This window comes from Staurois parvus, unplaced genomic scaffold (assembly GCF_062004578.1).
Source record: "Staurois parvus isolate SC_StPar_1 unplaced genomic scaffold, SC_StPar_1.0 ptg000974l, whole genome shotgun sequence".
Lineage (NCBI taxonomy): Eukaryota > Metazoa > Chordata > Amphibia > Anura > Ranidae > Staurois > Staurois parvus.
The window spans coordinates 742,862-752,437 of record NW_028318770.1 but is presented as its reverse complement, the minus strand read 5'-3'; positions in this window follow the sequence as shown (position 1 = coordinate 752,437).

Here is a 9,576-nt window from a genome sequence, read left to right as displayed (position 1 = left end):
ACCCCTCTATTCACCTCTTCAAGAGAACACACAGGTGTTCCATCAAAAGAATAGCCCTTCAAGGCATCTTACACAGGAGTTCTACTGACCAGTATTTAAGGCAAAAGGATTGTGTGAATGTGAAAAGAGGGAAGACTCATGCTGGAGATCTGGCAAAGTGTATCCAGCCCATAGTAGCATAAGGCCACTGGTAAGAAATCTAACAAACTATGGGCTAAAGCATCTGTTAAAGCAGGAGTGCCCTGGTTCACACTGAAGATGGTTTTTAAATTGTGCTACTTCACTTGAAGTAGCGTGATTTTCAAAGCCGCTGGTCTATGTGATTTCATGTGCAGTAAATTTTCAAAATCTGTGCCGCACCACAAAATCCGAATTGCATCGATTTGAATGGTTCCATAGGCACAAATAGGGTGTGACTTACTTAGTTACATAGTTCGTTTGGCTGAAAAAAAAAACAAGAAACTAAGGTTCATCCAGTTCAACCGACTTGTCATGCGCTTTTGAACTGACAAATCGCATTGGTGTGAATGGTGGCTGAAACCAAAAAAGAAAAAAATGTATTAAAATGCAGTTTACCAATTCTCAGAAGTGATATCCATTATTCTACCAAGTTTCCTTTTTCACCTGGTAATTCAAACAACTTTACCAGACCAAGCAGCAAATAGAAGCTTGATACACCATTTACCATTGACAAGGGTGATTACATTGGTAAATTTTAAAAAGAAAAATGGTTTGCTGTAGCTGCTTATAAAGTATTCGCTGGAATTTAGTTTCATCTTGTTAGTCAGGTCCATTTAAAATTTGCTAGTCTATTTGTTAACCTCTCCCCAGACTGAATGCTGCTGTTCAAAGGTGTCCGCTTTACTACTTCATCCAGAATGCAGACACCCTACGATGAGAAGTGTGTTACTAGCTGGATCACCAGGTGGAATAAATGGGAAAAAAAAGCATAAAAGAAAAAACTAATACAGCCAGCACATCTAAGAATTGGTAGTTTGCCGTATATTATATTTTTGCTTTACATTCAATACCGCTTTAAAGTGGTAGTAAACTTTTTGGATACTTTTACCGACAGGTAAGCTATTAATAATGCTTACCTGTAAGTAAAATGAATATTTGCTAAACGTGCACAGTTTAGGAGATACTCGCTCTTTTCTAGAGCCAGCGCAAGCACTCTGAAGGAACGTCATATCCGTGCCATTCCTTCAGAGCACTTTGCCATGGCCAGGGACTTCTTCAGACATGTGGGAGTGACATCACAGCTCGGCCAGACCTTACGAACCCAGAAGGACAGGTTGAAGATGGAAGCCTCTGCAGCGGTGACCTGCACTACTGGAGGGCTTCACTTTAAGGCAAATCCTTCATAACATGCTAGTATGCAATGAATACTAGAACATTGACATTACCTTGCAGGGATTAAACTAGGATCTTGGACTAAGCACTTAGTCCAGACAGCAACAGTCTGGCAGAATGACAAAGAAGCAACAGATGTTGGATGGTAGGGCATGCCAAGTAAAAGAGGGCCTCTAAGCACTTGTCCACAGGGTCACTGAGCACAAGATTATGCTCCACAGGAAAGATGGTAGGGTCTACTCCAGGGACTGTCCACTTTTGCTGGAAACTTTCTTCAATAGGATACTACTGTGCATAGCTTTTGAAGTAAAAATCTTCTCCAGGTAAGGCTAGACCACCATATTGGACAGTTTCAATTATAGCTACAGTCTTCTTAAATCTGGATTAAATTTATGCCGAAGGCATCTCAACATGATCCAATTCCAGGGCAGAATCTGAACCAACAAGGCCATCTGACCCTCTTTCCCCTGTGCTTTGGATCTATCATATGTGGGGACAAAGTGTCTCCTGTGAGGAGTACTTACAACCACCACAGCTGTGCACAAGGAGGGCAAGGCCTCTAGTGCCAAGCACTGCTGAAAACCCAAGTGTGATATTACAAACTAGGCACGCGAAAAGCTGTATCTGGCAGCCATGTTAAATTGCTTCCCACCCACCACACAAATGGCCAGGAGGGAGCCTCGTCATTCTTACTGGATGTTCCTGCACGCCCTCTCAGAACATGGGCTGCACAGCGGCACGATTCTGTGATGTCTGCATCTCTTAGAGAGGGGGATGATGCCATTCCCATACAGTACACCAAGCAGCATATGTTCCTGTCCCACAAACATCTGTACCAGTGTACTGGTGTCCCTCATCAACATCTGTACCAGTGCACAAAACATTGGACATCAATTGTCAGTGTACCAGTGTCCCACCAATAAAAAAAAATTTAAAGTACCTCCCCATCCCCCCGTGCTCTCATGCAAAGGCAAAAGCACATGCTGGTCCTGTACACATACGTAAACTGCAATCGCACGTGAGGTACTGCCACAAAAGTCAGTGCAAGAGCAATAATTCTAGCACCAGACCTCCTCTCTCTAAACTGGTAACCTGAAAAAGGCTTATAAGGCATTGCCCATGAAGATTTTTTAAATACTGAAGTTTGGTGCCATTTCACAAGCGTGGTCAAAGTTATCGCGTGACATGTTTAGTATCCATTTACTCGGCACAACGCCATATTTTATTTTTTTTTTGTTTACAAACGATTTTATTGTACATGAGTAGACAGTAAAACAACAGCACATTTTGAAAGTGATATTGTCAACAAAAACAAGGCATATTTGAAAAGTACAATACATAAAAGTATATTAACATAAAAAAGAAGATAGAGGATAAGAGGAAGTTATGAGTGCATGAAATACATAAACGATAAAGTAGATTGAGTGATACATCAACAGTATATGTCAGCCAGCTTCTACTGGGAATGTTGTTACGCATGCAATAAAGGTCTACAATCTCTCCATGACTCCCATTTTTTATCGTATAAGTGCATCTTATCCAGTAAGGTATAATGAATGCGGTCCATGAGCATTACAGTATCAATTCTGTGTAAAACGGAGTCCAAGGGTACAGCATTGGACCTCCAATGTAAAGCAATAGACCATAAAGTGGCAATACATAATGTATGTATCAATCTCAGATTGGTATCGGAGACCCCTGGGATATGAGCCCCCAATAAACAGGTCTGTATGGACAATCGTATCGGGGTGCCCAATAGTGAGGTAGCCACCTCAGATATCTTACGCCAGATCAAAGATATGTTCGGGCAATCCCAAAATATATGAACCAAAGTACTTGTGCGGCCACAGCCCCGGAAACATAAAGGGGACGTTTGTGGAAACAATACATGCAGTCTTGACGGGGTATAATACCATCTGGTTAAAACTTTAAGGGCCGTCTCACGAACCGAAAGATCTAGAGCTCTTGCATATATTATCCACCATGGAATCCCAATCCTCATCCGAAAAAGTGATACCACAATCCTCCTCCCATTTTTGTCTGTACAAAGGGGGAGCATGAAAAAGACAGATCAAAAATTGGTGATAAAGATCTGAAATAAGACCCCTACCTCTGGGAGAGTCACGGCTGATACGTTCAAAAAAAGGAGGTCGGAGAAGATGGGGTAAGGCCAAAGTGCGCATTAAAAAAGTGCCTAATCTGTCTATAACGAAGGTACTCACGAAGAGGATCATCAAATAACACGCGCAGCATATCGAAGGTAATGTAAGATCCTCCTCTTTGGAAATCAGATAATCTGATAAAGGATCGATCATACCACCAACGAAACATGTGAGGGGAAGAAAAGACTACAACAAAAGTAGGATCACCAAAAAATGAAACACCTGGGGGAATATGAGAGACTAAACTCAATTTAGATTTGTATTTGGACCAAAGTGTCAGCGAGTGGGTCACTATGGAGTTATGAAAAGTAAGCGATCGGGGGGAGATTTTAGACCACAAAATTCCCGGTAAATAAAAAGGACGTATCGACTGAGACTCAAACTTAATCCATGGGATTTGAGAGTTAATAGTAGCCCATTGTGATAATTGCGCAAAACGAGCCGAGAGGTAATATAGCCAAAAGTTGGGAAGACCGAGACCTCCCGTCCGTTGTGAGCGATACAAAATGGATGAGGCAAAAACGTGGATGCTTATTTCCCCAAATAAAATTGTTAATAGTCCGCTGAAAATGATCCAAAAACGTTCTTGAGACCGGAACTGGAAGTGCTCTAAAAAGATAAAGCAGTTTGGGCAAAATATTCATTTTAACCGCTGTGACTCTACCCAGAAAGGAGATATGATAACCATCCCAAATCTTCAGTAGAGTAGAGAGACGTGACACCCATGGTGGATAATTAGCTGTAAACATATCCGAGTATCTGGGAGTGAGATTAATCCCCAGATAGGATATCCTGTCTTTGACCCAGCGAAATGGAAAAGAGCTACGGAGAGATGCACTTAGGGAGTCAGGAACATTAACAAGCATAATCACCGATTTGGTAAAATTAACGGTGAGACCTGACACTTTAGCAAAATCATTCAATACGACACACAAATTAGGCAAAGAAGTCAACGGGTTAGTAATAAAAAGCATATCATCAGCATACATGCTCAGCTTAAAATGTGAAACTAATAATGAATAGCCAGAAATATCCGAATGTGATTTGATCGCCAATGATAAAGGTTCCAACACCAGCGCAAACAAAAGGGGCGAAAGAGGACAACCCTGACGGGTACCTCTACCCAATATAAAAAAGTCAGAGTTACAGCCAGGAAGCCTTATTCTTGTTTTAGGAGAGTCGTATAGGGCATGTATGCCTGCCAAAAACCCATCACTGAAGCCCATTTTCTGTAGCAAGGAGAACAAGTAGGGCCAAAGAACACTGTCAAAGGCCTTGTTTATCTCTAAACTCATCAACAGAACCTCTTTGGAATGTAAATTGGCGTCTTGAATAACGTTTAGAGTGAGACGAATGTTATCAGTAATAAATCTGTCAGGAATAAAACCCGACTGGTCTGGAGAAACAAAAGAGGAAATGATGGGGGCTAACCTGTTCGCCAAAATACGGCTAAATATCTTCAGATTGTTATTCATTACATATTTTATTTTTTAACACAAAATTAGGTATTTTATTGTGTACATTAAAAAGTGTATTTTTTGCGTTTGTGTGTAAAATGTGTGCATTGAAAAACAAAAAAAAAAAAAAAACGCTGCACAAATACTGTGTAACATGCAAATTTTCAAAACCCATGATTTTATTCTCTAGGACCTCTGCTAAAAAAAATCTATACATTTGGGTTCTAACATTTTTCTAGTAAAAAGGCTGACTTACTTGTAAACAAAGTGCAAAAGAAGGCCTGGTCTTTAAAGTGGATCATACCTGAAGGTGCTTGTGATAGACCCAAGTGGGGCAGGGACTTTAAGGGGACTGGGGGCTAGCCTTCTGCCCACTAATTATGGCCCATGAAGAAAGCAAATCAAAAATGCTGTTTTTGATGGAGTGCTAAGAAGCAGTTGAACACAACAGTAACTAAAGCAGGATAACGCAAGCAGCAGGAAGATACAACAGCAAGAAACTCTACTGCACGCTGGACAGACTGCAAGCAAACACCCTGGGAAACATCTCTGACAAGTCTGAGTCCCACTCCGTGTACCTTTTAATATGTCCACTGTACTCCTCCTTTTCATATTACTATCCTGTGTTCCCAAAATCTCACTTCTTTACCCCAAAACTTGTACATCTCACCCTCACTGCTACCATCACCTCTTGCTGTTATGTCATTCACCTGCTGTCCTAAACACCAGGACCGGAAGGCATGTGCACTCGTATACATCCCACTCCCATCTTACTTTCCTCACCCTTCTCCTAACCTCTGGGAATATCTCCCCAAAGCCTGGTCCTCCAGTAGCTCACCCCCACATCAGGCATCCTCTTCTGGGAATAGCCACAATCCCCTCAATTTAATATCTGTCCCCGTGCTCCCAAAAACCACCCTCCCTTTTTCATGTGTGCTCTGGAATGCCCGCACTGTCTGTAATAAGCTCACCTCTGTCCATGACCTTTTTGTCTTCCGCTCCCTTAACCTACTAGCAATTACAGAAACCTGGCTTCAAGCAGCAGATTCTTCTTCTCCCACAGCACTTTCCTATGGAGACCTTCTCTGGACCCACTCACCCAGACCCAGTGGCCAGAAAGGAGGAGGTGTTTGCTTCTATCCCCACTGAGCACCTTTTTCAAGTCCTCCCTAACCCTCCCTCTCTATCCTTCTCTTCTTTCGAGACTCACTGCATCCGGCTGTTATCTCCCATTTCTCTGAGGATTGCAGTGATCTATCGGCCTCCTGGACTGGTGTCACGCTTTGATGATTTCTCCGCCTGGCTACCCTACTTTCTCTCCTCTGAACTACCCACTATCATTCTTGGAGATTTTAACATCCCTATTAATGTCAACAACCCGCCTACATCCCAAATCTTGAACTTAACCTCATCTTTTGCATTAGAACAATGTACACAGTCCTCCACTCACTCTGATGGGAATACATTAGACCTGGTTTTCTCCCATCTTTGCACTCCCTACAACCTCAGAAACACCCTCTTTCCTCTCTCTGATCACAATCTCATCACCTTCACATTGTCCTTGTCTTCAAACACCTATCCCTCCAAGCAGCAAACAATTACCAGCAGAAACCTTCACAACTTGAACCCTGCTCCTTTCCACTCTGCAACTGACCAACTCTATGACAGAATCTCTCCCCTGTCCTGCCCTGACCTGGCCACTGCTGTCTACAACAGTTTGCTTTCATCCACATTAGACTCATTTGCTCCTCTAACATGAAGCATCAGGCCCCAACCATTACAACCTTGGCAGACTGACGACACCAGATATCTAGAACGACATAGCGGTGCACTGGAGCAATTGTGGTGTAAAACCAAATCTCACCAAGCATTCACCCTATATAAATCTGCTTTCTTAACATACAATTCCTCCCTCCATACTGCCAAACAAGCCTACTTTGTCACTCATCAATAGCTTATCGTCCAGTCCTCGTCGTCTCTTCTCTACTTTTAACTCTCTACTTTCTCCACCTCCACCCAGTACCTCACTCACTGCTCACGAGATTGCAAATCATTTCAAAAAGATTGACACAATTCGTAGGGGCATTGCCACTGCACAGACATTCATCCCACTTAGCATACCTTATACTAAACCTCCCTCAACACTTTCCTCTTTTGACCTTGCTACTACCGAAGAGGTCACTAAGGTTTTCTCAGAAGCCCGTCTCACTACCTGCCCCCTGGATCCAGTCCCCTCACAACTACTATGGTCACCCTCTTCTTCCATCTTATGCTCCCTCACTAACATCTTCAATCTTTCCCTCTCTACTGGTGCCTTTCCCTCCCCTCGAAAGCATGCACACATCACTCCCATACTTAAAAAGCCCTCCCTGGACCCCACCAACCTGAACAACATAAGACCCATCTCCCTGCTGCCATTTACCTCTAAACTCCTAGAACGCTAAGTCAACAATCATCTGAGCTCCTACCTCACTGACAACAACCTTCTTGACCCTCTGTCTGGCTTTCGCTCACTACACTCCACTGAAACTGCCCTACTAAAAAACTCACTAAGGATCTACTAACAGCTAAAACCAATGGCCACTACTCCATACTCTTACTACTTGACCTCTCCGCGGCTTTTGATACGGTTGACCATCCCCTCCTCCTCAAAAAACTCCACTCTTGGCTCTCTCCTGGTTCTCCTCCTACCTATCGCAGCACTCCTTCACTCCCTCTTTCTGTAGGGGGTCCCTCAAGGTTCTGTCCTTGGACCCCTTCTCTTCTCCATCTACACCTCCCTTGGTCAGTTGATAAAGTCATGGGAGTTTAGGTACCATCTCTATGCTGATGACACACAAATCTTTCTACCCCTCACCTCTTCAGTCTCCTCTTGCATTACTAGCCTACTAAGTGACATATAGGCATGGATGTCACTCTACTTCATCAAACTCAATCTTTACAAAACTGAGCTCTTAGTATTCCCTCCAGCCCGTGCCCCCTCCCCTAACTTCTCCATCAAAATCAACAACACAATCATCAGTCCCTCCCCTCATGCCAGGGTACTAGGTGTAATCCTAGACTCCCATCTTTCCTTTAAGCCCCAAATCCAATCGCTGTCCAAATCTTGTAGACTTTACCTCCGCAACCACTAAGCAACTTATTCACTGCCTTGTTATAGCTCACCTTGACTATTGTAACTCCCTCCTCATTAGCCTACCCAATCGCAGGCTATCCCCTCTTCAGTCTATCATGAATGCTGCTGCCAGACTCATCGACCTTACTAACCGTTCTGTATCTGCCACCCCTCTCTGCCAATCCCTCCACTGGCTTCCCATTGCCCAAAGGATAAAATTCAACACATTAACAACGTATAAAGCAATTTATAACTCTGTCCCAAATTACATCACCGATCTGGTCTCTAAATATCACCCAAACCATACTCTCCGCTCCTCGCAAGACCTCCTGCTCTCTAGCTCCCTTGTCTCCTCCTCCCATTCTCGTCTCCAGGACTTTTCATGAGCTTCCCCCATCCTCTGGAACTCTTTACCCCAATTTATTAGACTATCGCCTACTCTGCTCACTTTTAGGCGATCTCTGAAAACCTCTCTTCAGAGAAGCCTATCCTGCCCTAAGCTAATAATGGAATCTTCTACTCTTCCAACCAGTCCATCCCCCACAGTTACTACCTTTTGTACCACTAGCCCCTCCCTCCTAGATTGTAAGCGCCAAGGAGCAGGGCCCTCCTATCACTCTTGTATTGAGCTGTATTGTTGCTGAATTGTCTCCCGTTATATTGTAAAGCGCTGATCAAACTGTTGGCGCTATATAAATCCTGTATAATAATAATATAATAATTCTTTCATACACAACGTGATGAACGCTGAAAGAAAGGCTTGGATTAAAATTAGAGTAAAGACAATACAGCCTCCCTGCTGAAGTGGATGGAAAGTTGTAATATTAATCTTATACAGGTTAATGGTCAGAGACTGTAGACTAGGTTGGAGAACCTCCTCTACTTGGGACTGAAATATTTAACAATCTACCTCAAGAATCTGTGAAGATAGATGAATTTCACTTTTTTAGAAGTATTATACGAGTTTTGTCTTCTGATACACAGATCATACAAGTGAAAGCAAACTCCTGAAAGACAGCATGTGTAATGTACTTTGTGTGATCAGGGTTGGAGGTGCTGGGCTGTCTGGGGTGGGTTTCCTGGCTTGTCTGGGTGCTTGGCTGTTGATTAGCTTAAGGTTAGCTGTACTGTTTAGGATAATGTGATCAAGCTCTAACCTAATCAGCGTGGGATGTTTATCCCAATGTGTAATTTGTTTTTATTGTTCATGTGGGGACTACCCATATTTCTGAAGTGTATAAAAACCTGTATTTTTGTTCAACAAATGGTTCCAGTTTTTGCACCTATGCTAGTGTCTCCTAGTCTTGGGTGCGATGCCCAGCTATAATACCTTGCTCCTATGTCCCAGTGGCAAGGAAGCAGCTCTGACTGAACCAAAAAGGGTGACAGGACAGTGCTCTTTGGATGCTGGGCCTCTTTATATGGCTAGGCTGTGAAACAAATCACATGTGGTACAGCCATACTCATGAGTAGCAGAATGTGTTTTGGG